This window comes from Triticum aestivum, chromosome 2B (assembly GCF_018294505.1).
Source record: "Triticum aestivum cultivar Chinese Spring chromosome 2B, IWGSC CS RefSeq v2.1, whole genome shotgun sequence".
Classification (NCBI taxonomy): Eukaryota; Viridiplantae; Streptophyta; class Magnoliopsida; order Poales; family Poaceae; genus Triticum; species Triticum aestivum.
Genome location: NC_057798.1, coordinates 738765114 through 738776995, shown reverse-complemented (window position 1 = coordinate 738776995; position 11882 = coordinate 738765114).

The window sequence follows — 11882 nt, the reverse complement described above, 5'->3', positions numbered from 1 at the left end:
GCTCCGGCTCATCCAGGATCAAACTGATGCACACAAGTTATCCCCACCTTGGGAAGGGCCCTTCATGGTTAGCAGGAACTTGAACAACGGATCATACTACCTTATCGATGTTCGAGAGCACAAAGACTCACGTAAATCGGAGGAGGAGACCCGTCAGCCATGGAGTATCGCTCATCTTCGTCCTTACTACAATTGAGCCACCGGCTCTCATGATGTACATATTTTGACAATGTATATATTATGATAAATAATAAAGAAGGACCACTGTCCTTTTTCCCTCAAAGGTAAATATGTCATTATTATTATCATTGTTATCTTACATGATCACTTGGGGATGATCGTATTCGATCCGGCTTAACCCATTTGATCTGGCTTACGATTGTATTCGAATCTAGCCGTTAGAATTTATGATCACTAGGGGGCTTCCTGTTCAAACATAGGTCGTATTCGAACCAAAGAGAACATAGCTCTCGGTACCCTTTTGATTGGCACACTGCCGATCTCACTAGGGGGCCTCTTGATCGTATTCGAATCATAGCTCAACCCCTTTTGGGAACCGAATTTGATCGTATTCGAGTCAGAGTCGTTAAAAAACTCTCAAGGTCATTTGGGGGCTTCCTGTTCAAACATAGGTCGTATTCGAACCAAAGAGAACATAGCTGTCGGTACCCTCTTGATTGGCACAACGCCAAAGCCACTGGGGGCTGCATGATCGTATTTGAATCCTAGCTTAACCCCTCTGGAACGGTTTACTGATCGTATTCGAATCAACAGCCTTGAAGTTTTTATATTCTATTTGGTTTAAGTTTCTTTGGAAGCACCCCTTATTTGACTTAAGACTTTTTCTGAGGTTTACAAGTACAAGTGTGCTTAATTTTAACCCAGCTTAATACTGGCTGATACGTTGCGAATATATGAGCATCATTATACTTTTGAAGATATTGGTATCCAAAGATTGGGTTATCACCCTTACTGACCGGGTCATATGAGCCGACGGTGCAAAATTCAAAAAGTAGCAGGTGTCAGATTGTAGTTGTGTTTCAAACATCATATGTTACAACAAGCTTATATGTGCCTCTTTTTATAAAATTACTTTGACCCGACTGACGGTATCCGCCAAAGGTATCTTGTGGTCTGTTTTCAGGTGCAGGACAGTTAAATGGTTTGGTCACGCATATGGAAAGCAGATAGGAAGAAAATATGAGTGAATTTAGCACGGTAGCTTAAATGTCATTAAGCATCAAAATGTGCACGATGGCACGGTCAAAACGAAGTTATTTCTATTTCTATTACATGACTCCCTGAGTCCAAATGATTCATATTGTTTTTTAGCACATCACAAATGTATGCCGCCGTGGCGGGTTATCCTTCATAGTTGGCCTGCAGCGTCCGGGTTAGCCCTCTCCGCGTCTTCGCCCTATTCCCTTTCCTGGAAGGTTGACGATGACCAGTCAATGTTGTTCAAAGCTTCAAATTCGGCTTCATCGTCAACTAGACCGGCCGGGTCAACTTCATGGGCGAAGGTGTGCTTACAGAGTGGGGGATCATACTGGTCACTTCATAATGAGGCGTTGGAATTCTCCAGTTCTCTTCATCATAACCCGCCTGGTACTTGGTAAGATCCACTTCGTTCGCTATCAGGCTAGCCACGGGGCGTATCTCCTTTACACAAGCAGTAAAGGCTGCTTCTTCAAAAGGAGTGCCATCTTCTTTCAAGCTTGGATAGCCAGTGGAAATGTCGACCGGGTCTAACTCTGGTAGCCAAGCCTTGGCCTGGCTTAAAGCATTTACCGCTCCAGCTCTTGCAGCTGACCGCCTTAGTTCATTGAACCGTTGGGGTAGCACAAAAAGCTTCTTCAAGACCTCTACCAGGAGGGTAGGCACTTCATTTGACAAGGCCACCGTGGCTAATGCACGTTGAGACCCGGTGTACAATTGCTCCACCAAGGTGTAAACTACTTTCAGCTTGATCAGCATATCTTGGTTGAAATGGAGCTTCTGGGGCCTGCATAAACATGATCAGGTGAGTCAATTCCAATTATATGATCATCTGAAAGGTTCAAATGTTTAAACACTGGCAGGGCGACTTACCAAAGATTGTCGAGACCATCTGAGAGACATGGTGCTTTAAGCCGGTTAACTCGCCGATTGCTTCTTCCAAAGTCGCCTCTGCCTTCTCAGCTCGGTTAATTAATGCAGTTTTTCATCAGCCCAGGCTTTCTTTTCAATTTCAAATTCTTTCTTCAGTTTTTCTTGCTCAGATATGCTGAATTTAAACTTGGTGTCGGCTTTTTTGGAGTTCCCTTTCTTGGGCCTCAAGGCGGTTCTTCAGATTAGTCACCTCTGACTCGAGTTGACCCGTGGCGGCCTATACAGATACAGGATCAAAATCAAGCCAATTTTTAAACCGTATTAAAGTCCCAAGCCTTTTGCCAGCAACAACACTTGGCACTTGGGGGCTAATGCTTACTGAAGAATTTTACTTTCAGTGGCGGTTCATAACAGGAAGTCCCAAGCATTTTGTACACAATAATACTTGACACTTGGGGGCTAATGCATATTGTGGTTCAAAGCTCTATAAGTACTTCTTTTGTTTATATAACCATTTTAAGGACCGGTTCAACCATGTTGGTTAAGCCGCCCCTTGGGGACTACAGAGTAAGCCGGACTTCTTGCATATCTTATTCACTATGTTACTCTACAACATAAATATCATAAGCGATAGACTTGGGGGCTAGTATAGTAAAGACTAATGAATAAGAGAGAAAGGGTTATACCTCATTTTTTGGTGCATTTGCTTCACCATGTCAATCTCAAGGTTCCGGCTGCTGTGCACTTGGCTCATGTAGCCAGAAAAGATGTCTCCAATGCTCATGTGAGCATAGTTTGCAACATCCATCTTGAACCAGCGGTGTTCCAGAAGTTCCTCCTTGGCGGGACACTTGGCCAGCACAGTTGGCCTTCCCGGCTCAATAAAGCCAGTTCTGGTAATCTCAACGTTAGTGTTTTGTGGGTCATCTGTCCTGACCGGGCTAGGGGCTTCTGGATTTTCTGACTCATCAGCGGCTCGTTCAGCAGGCGGGTCAGCAGCGCGAGTTGGTATGTCTTGAATTGGCTCAGATGGCGGCTCATGAGTTGATGAGTCCGGTACGGCTGTTTCAAGAACCGGCTCAGTCACGACCGTGTCTTCAACCGGTTTGCTCTTCCTGACCCATTTGTTGGGCTTGGCTTGTCCACTGTGTCAGGATAAAAGGTTAATACAGATGCAAGGGATTAAAAGTAAATACAAGATAAGCAGATTAGTATTACCCTAGTGCAGTCTTGAAAGCCAACAGGTTGGACTGCAATGAGTCGCCGGAGGAAGGGGAAGTTTCCTGATAATCCGAGTCAGAAGAATTGAGAGGTTGGCGAGTAAGACCCGCCAAAGGATAAAAAGAATTCAAATCAGAAGTGACCTCATTCCGGTGCTTCTTTGGGGTGTTTGGCAAGTCGGAGGAGAGCTTCGCGTCCTTGCTAGTCCGGGTCTCCGGCTCTCATGAATCTGTCGCTTTAAAAGAAATTAAGGATCTTGATAAGCTAAAGGATGTGAAAATCTTACTTTCCGGGTTAATCTATGGATTTTCTGTCTTGGCAAAGGCTTGGAGTCGGAGGAAATGATAGTTATCTCTTCAGCCTTGTTACGGCTGGCTCCTGTGTCCTCCTGCTGATAATCAGTGTCAATAAGATGGTTAAAAAGGAGCCAAGGGAGTCAAGGACTACCTCTGACTCAGAAGAGTCTGCTAGCCGAAGCAGGTTAGAGGCGGTGGCTCTTTTGCCTTTCTTCTTAGCAGCCTCTTTCCTGGCGGCTTTCTTCTCCTTCCTGGCCTTCTTGGCAGCCTCATGGTCATATTTGACCTTCCAGAATTTATCACCCGCCTGCAAAGATTAACATATGTATGAGTATGGATGAAAAAGTGAAAAATCAAGGTAATTACTTCATATGGGCCGATTACCTTTTGGAGCCGGGTTAGCTTTGCAGAAGGGGGCTAAGCCCACCTTACCATAGTCTACCAGGCTCTCGTTCAAAAGAGACTTGGTCATATCATCGATGACATCTTCAGGCAAGTCATCAGGGCTGTGTCGCAGAGGGTCTTCCTTGGCACCCATATAATAGCACATCAAGTCGGGGCGGTGGCTCAACAGAATGACCCTCCAGGCGAGCCAAACCCGTACTAGGTTGATGCATGTTAACCCGTTTCCCAGAAGAGCCTTGATCTTCGCCAAAGTGGGGGCGAGTGACTTGCATTCGGCGGCTGTAATCTTGTCAGGTAGGTGATGGTTGGGCCCAAGACGAAGAGCACGAAAGCCAGGCAGAGGGTTTTCACCAGCCGGAGAGGTATCTTGGCAGTAAAACCATGTCATATTACAATCTTTGGGGTGGCTGGGCGGGTTGGTGTAAGGAAAGATCATGTTCCTACGATGCTGGATTGAGACACCACCAAGCTCTAAACTCTGACCGCTGGCGCACTCATTCTGCCGGTTCAAATAAAATAGCTCTCTAAAGAGTAGCAGGTTGGGTTCTTCTCCGAGGTATACTTCACTAAACACTTGGAAGTTGCAGATATTAGACACGGAATTGGGTCCGATGTCTTGTGGGTGAAGATCCAAGAAATGCAACACGTCTCTGAAGAATTTTGAGCCAGGGGGGTGAAGCCCTGGTTCATGTGATCCGTGAAAACAATGACTTCTCCTTCTTTGGGCTGAGAGAATTCCTCCTCCGGGTTAGGATCCCGATAAGTCATGACTTCTTTCTTCGGCAGATAGCTGGTCTTCACAAAATCATCAAGAGTACTGTCTGTGACAATGGACTTAACCCAGTTGCAGGAAGTAGGTGCCTTTGGTGCCATTATGATTGAAAGCCTAAAGACAGAGTAAAAGTACCAGTTCAAATTTAAGCTGGGCAGGAAAAATATTACAGTACATATTCAAAATGGCGGCTTACAAAGGGGCCTAATGGTATATAGATAATCATGTCAAGGTTATTTAAGCCTCCATAGGTTCTACAAGCCATCAGGATGATTTAAAACGCCGCGGGTGATCAGAATTATCACTTGAACATTGTTTCCTTAAAGCCGGCGGTCAGAGTCGCCATGGCTAGATGGATCTATGGCGCAGAAAAGGGAAAACTTACTGCGAGAGATCTGCTATGGAGGGGCGCTACCGTTTTCTGGTCAAGCTCAGGTTGATGCAGCGGACAAAAATCAACGGAGACGAGGTGTGTTGCGGCAGCGGCGGCGGAGCTCCAGTGACAGATGGGGGCGAGAGGAAGGAGACGCGAACGGGAAGAATGAGGAAGACCTAGTCGGGTTTATTTATAAGGAAGGGCCACTGAAAGAGCGCGAAAAACAAGGAGGCCAAAAAATATAAGTTATCCAACTACAAGGACGCCTCGATTTTTGGATGGTCATCAAGACAAAGATCCGTTGGGATGCATTGGATAAATCGTGCTTTATGACAGGTGATGTCATGGCGGGTTACCACAAATCCGGAGGGTGACGTCATGGCGGGTTACTACAAATCCAGAGGATGATGTCATGGCGGGTTACAAAAATTTCATAAGGGCAGAAGATTTTTCTTAAGTGTGGAAGATTGACATGAACCAGTTTAAATCAATCTGGGGCCTAATGTTGGGGATATAACTATTGGTATGACCCGCCCAGGAGGGGCCGGGTTATACCTACAAATACTCTTGAAGCCCAAGACCCAAGATATAGATGGTGGTTTAGTTAAGGGCCCAAGGCCCAGAGGTCACTTAAGGCCCGTAGTGATAAACCGCCATGTATGCGTGACTTGTATTGTAAGGAAGGAATACTTAAGAGACCGAGTCGGACATTGTTTATGAGCTGGTCAGGACTCTGTAAGCCACAGGGCGTCGACCTCTGTATATAAAGGGACAACCCGGCGGCGATTCAGGACAAGGAACATCAACTCGAGAGCTAGGTCGAGCGATTCGCTCCCTAGTTATCGAGACATAAGCAATCCCACTCAAAACTGGATCGTAGGCTTTTACCTTCACCGTAAGGGGCCGAACCAGTATAAACCTCGTGTCCTTTGTCCCGATTAACCCCTTTAAGCTTCCGAGTTGCGATGGCTCCACGACTAAGTCCTTTCGCTAGGACATCTGATGTGACAATTCCACGACAGTTTACCCTCTGGTCCTTGGCTCCCATGGCATGGGAGGGGCGAGAGCCACTCCGAGATTGGATCTGTCTCTCTGTCTCTCTCTGTTTCTGCGTTCCCAGATTCTGCCCTGGCACCGTTTCTTTTATATCCGGAGATCCGTAACTCCGATTGGATTGAAACCTTCGCCCAGATATTTTTCCAAAAATTAGGTTTCTTGCGGCCAAAGTAGAGCATCAACCGCCTTACGAGGGGCCCACGAGGGTGGGGGCGCGCCCACTTGGAGTGGTGGCATGGGCCACCCTCTTGGCCACCTCGGGCACCATCTCGTGTTGATTATTCCTCCCAAAAATCACAAATATTCCAAAATAATTCTCCGTCCGTTTTTATCCCGTTTGGACTCCGTTTGATATTGGATTTCTGCGAGATATAAAACATGCAACAAACAGGAACTGGCACTGGGCACTGGATCAATATGTTAGTCCCAAAAAATAGTATAAAAAGTTGCCAAAAGTATATGAAAGTTGAATAATATTGGCATGGAACGATCAAAAATTATAGATACGACGAAGACGTATCAGCATCCCCAACCTTAATTCCTGCTCGTCCTCGAGTAGGTAAATGATAAAAAAGATAATTTGTGATGTGGAATGCTACCTAGCATAATCTTGATCAAATATCTAGTCATGGCATGAATATTAAGACACGAGTAATTCAAGGCAATAGTCTATCATTTGACATAAAAACAATAATACTTAGGGCATCCCAACAAACAATCATGTCTTTCAAAATATCAATGCTTCCAGAATGTTTTCCCTACAAAATCATATAGTCTTGTATGCTCCCTTTTCTTAACACAAGGTGCCCCTCATGCCTATCCCGGTGTCAGCCAAGCAATTGTTTCATACTTTAGTATTCTCAAACTTTTTCAACCTTCACGCAATACATGAGCGTGAGCCATGGATATAGCACTATGGGTGGAATAGAATATGATGGTGGAGGTTATGTGGAGAAGACAAAAAGGGAGAAAGTCTCACATCAACGCGGCTAATCAATGGGCTATGGAGATGCCCATCAATTGATGTCAATGCATGGAGTAGGGATTGCCATGCAACGGATGCACTAGAGCTATGAGTGTATGAAAGCTCAAACTGAAAACTAAGTGGGTGTGCATCCAACTTGCTTGCTCACGAAGACCTAGGGCATTTGAGGAAGCCCATCGTTGGAATATACAAGCCAAGTTCTATAATGAAAATTCCCACTAGTATATGAAAGTGATAACATAGGAGACTCTCTATATGAAGAACATGGTGCTACTCTGAAGCACAGTGTGGTAAAAGGATAGTAACATTGCCCCTTTTCTTTTTTTTCTTCTTTTTTTTGGATGGGCTTCTTTGGCCCCCTTTTTTATTTATTTAGGCTTCTTTGGCCTCTCCTTTTTTTCCTTTTTTCCTTTTTTTCATGGGGCAATGCTCTATAATGATGATCATCACACTTTTATTTACTTACAAATCAATATTACAACTCGATACTAGAACAAAGATATGACTCTATATGAATGCTTCTGGTAGTGTACCGGGATGTGCAATGATCTAGCGTAGCAATGACATCAAAAAACGGACAAGCCATAAAAACATCATGCTAGCTATCTTACGATCATGCAAAGCAATATGACAATAAATGCTCAAGTCATGTATATGATGATGATGGAAGTTGCATGGCAATATATCTCGGAATGGCTATGGAAATGCCATGATAGGTAGGTATGGTGGCTGTTTTGAGGAAGATATAAGGAGGCTTACATGTGATAGAGCGTATCATATCACGGGTTTGGATGCACCGGCGAAGTTTGCACCAACTCTCGAGGTGAGAAAGGGCAATGCATGGTACCGAAGAGGCTAGCAATGATGGAAGGGTGAGAGTGCGTATAATCCATGGACTCAATATTAGTCATAAAAAACTCACATACTTATTGCAAACATTTATTAGCCATTGAAACAAAGTACTACACGCATGCTCCTAGGGGGGAGGTTGGTAGGAGTTAACCATCGCGCGTGCCCGACCTTCACGCAAAGATAAACAATCAAAATACAATGCGCGCCAATTTGGTTACATAGTTAGTGTTGGTGTCGTGGAATTGTCACGTCAGATGTCCTTAGTGTCAGGACTTAGTCGCGAGGCCAACGCATCTATGTGGTAGCTTGAGAGGGGTTGAGCGGAATCGAGAGACGCAACACAAGACAGGGATTTAGACAGCTTCGGGCCCCGGGAAACATCATCCGGTAAAAACCCTACATGCTGTTTGAGGCTAGGTCTCATTATCATCACGAGGGATTCGCCGTAAACCGGCTCTCTTCTAATTGTGTCTAGCCCTAGATTATTGTTTGCTTGTAGCCTCTAGCTTGTCCCTCTTTGGGGAGCCCTGCCCCTCCTTATATATGTTGAAGGGGCGGGTTACATGTGGAGTCCTATTAGGATAAGGACTAATCTATCTCTAATACAAACCGGATACAAGTCCGGGTCTTCCTTGTAAAGTAAATATTCCTCACGCCCTTTTCTCTTAAACCGACCCACCATAGCGTGATCCGGCCTTCTGGGCCATGGGCCTCGTCATCCATCTGACCCGCCCGCCAGGTTACTAATGAACCGCCAAGACCGGGCGGGAAGCCGGTGAACCGCCAAGCTCCGGGCGGGTTACCAGTGAGTCATCCAGTCCGGCCGGTTTATACTCCCGGCCGGTTTACGCCACGGGGTATATCCCCGACATTAGCCCCCAGTTTAATTTGGATTGATCCATGTTAAACTGATCCTGTAAAACAAATACAAGAACAAATTTGATAGACTATGCTCCGGGTTAAGAATTCTTGTAAACTGGCATTTGATCATTCTGAAGTCCTTGTCATTTCCTTCTTCTAGAAAATCCGGGTCAATAACCAGCTTCATACGCAAATTGTTGATGTTGGCTTCTTATAAAAAATATAATGTGAAGAATAATCCACTTGAATTGGCTTCCAAGGCGCCGGTTTTAAGAAATATTGGTCTTGACATACTCATCTGATATTCAACCGGTTTGAAGATGTAAAATTTGCCGGATTAATATTACCAAAATTGCTGGATTGTAAATATGGATGGCACCAAGTCATAATTGTCACCAACTCCAGGTCATAATTATTGCTCAAAACTGAGCATTTGAAGATTTTTTCTCCCTTATATCCATATTACCTGTAGCCCCCAAGTCTTGAATAGAACAAAGTGATGATTTGAGACTTGTTTTCATATAATTACTGCCACTTTGAAGAAATCCATGTTGTTCATCCCAGTCACTTAGTAAAACTGAACATTCCATATTATGTAGCCCCCAAGTGCCGGGTTGTTATGCTTGCAGCAACCTGGGACTTGTAATTTCCTGATGCTCATAAAGACTTCAACCAGTGTAGCCCCCAAGGGCCGGGTCATGATGCAATAATGAACATGGACTTTGATAGATACTTCAATGAAAATAACATCATATGATGTAACCCCCATCATGGGGCTTGAATTCACGTCCACAAGGTTAAGAGCCTTTTGCTTTACCAACTGAGCAGTGGACCCTTCAATATAATGAATAAAAAGCTTTGTACCTTGAATTGTTTAACAGGAGCAAATGGTAGCCCCCAAGGGCCGGCTCATTATAATGTGATGAGTCGGGTCTTCAATAAGATGAACAAAGAATGTCTTTGCATTAGCCCCCAAGTGTCATGGTGCATGCTTGCAGCGACATGAGACTTGCATATTTGATGTAATCTCAACTTCAATAATGTAGCCCCCAAGTGCCGGGTTGTAAGCCTGCAGCAACTCGGGACTATTCCTTCAATTGTAGAATATATCCATTGATAACATAATATCCATTGCGCTAAAGCGACTTTGAAAACCTCAATCATAATATTAATAATCAATAATAAAAAATCCAGCCATGTTGGCTATTCAAGATAATATAATCCAGTATGAAACCTTATTCATCCAATATCATAATGAAAATTCAACCAAGTTTGGCTATTTGAATAATATGACCCAATCATTTATAAGCGCATGATTCCAATGGTGCAATCCAAATATATACTGGCGATGTATAGTCCAAAGCCAGGCTGGTTTAATAAATACTGGATAATTTATAATCATGCTTTATTCAACCTATTTCTGCATACAACAAGTTTAAAGTGTCCTCGCGGTTTACCGCCGGACGGGTCATAATGCCCAACATATAACCCGGGTTTATAATCAAGGCTGCACTTAAGAATTAATTAAATATGAAATATATCATACCTGTAACATTGAATCACCTCGTTGATTTACCAACTTTTTGTAGTAGAGGTAATAATCCAAATTTTGAGTACTGATAACTCCTTCCATATTGTGTCGGTTTATGATAAACCGTACCGGGTTGTGATAAACACCAGTTTAACCATATATAATACTGGCGACTCATAGTCAAACCAGACCGGGCTGATTGTCTCCGGACTATAACTTGATCATGTACTGACAACTTGTAATTTGAAAGTCAAACCGGGTTAATGAACACCGGTTTGCTCTATAATAAGATGGTAACATAAAATCAAAAAATCAAACCGGGCAAATAGTCTCCGGATTAAAGATTGACCGTGTTCCGTCAATTGACAGTCGAACCGGTCTGCGAATTTTGTCGGTTTAAGAACGCAACAAAGAAGGAAAATTTATTAAAGAAAATTTCAAGCAAAGGCAATTATAAAACCATTTGCAAAAGACATGCTATACTGAGCTGATCAGATGGTATTACCGTGGTCGGACAGGACCAAGCCCCCAATAGGTGTGACAATGGTTCAAGTCAGCCAGGTCCCCAAATGATTCGTGGCATATATGCCAGATCAAGAGGCGTGGCAATGGTTCGGGTTCGACCATGCCCCCAAGTGATTTTGTGGCCTTAGGCCGACCAAGAGGCGTGACTGGTTCAGACTTGACCATGTCCCCAAATGATCTGGTGGCTGTCGCCTATCAAAGGGTGTTGCGTTGGTTCGGACACGACCAAGGCCCCCAGTGATATATAAAAAGCAAATGTCAAGGGGTAAACCGGAGGCCGCTTTAAGACAGAACCTCCGTGTAACCACGCACGATGTAAAAAAGAACAGACCCCGCTTTATGAAGCAGAAGCCCCCATGTGATCAATAATATGTTAGGCCAATAAGGCAGGATACCCATGTTTGAACCGCGCATCATGGCAGCAGGTCCTCTTCGGTAATTTTTAACTTTTTTTTGCAAGAGATAAATTCTTCTTGAACCGGGATCTTGAACTGGATAGTGAGAGCTTCAAAGCTTTGTGGGAGAACATACGTCCCTTAAACAGGATTGCAAACCGGAATCTTCATTTTCAGCCGGAAATTTTCTGACGGCCTTTCAACTCGAACTTGCGAGAAATTAATTCTTTTTTGAACCAGAAATTCTTAAACCGGATTTGAGAGCTTCAGTGAGACTGACTTCCTTTAAACCGGATTTTAAACCGGAATCCTTTCTGATGACCCGGAACTTCTTCATTGAGTCGGGATTTTGTAACTGTCATATACTTTCTATGCCGGAAATTTTTTGACAGCCTTTAAATTTTCATAACAGTAGCCTCCGGGATCAGGTTATCTTTCCCTCCATCGTCCTGGATTTTTAACTTTGCTGAAACTGGCAAGATTTGCTGAGTTATGTCATCGTAGCCCCCAAGTCTC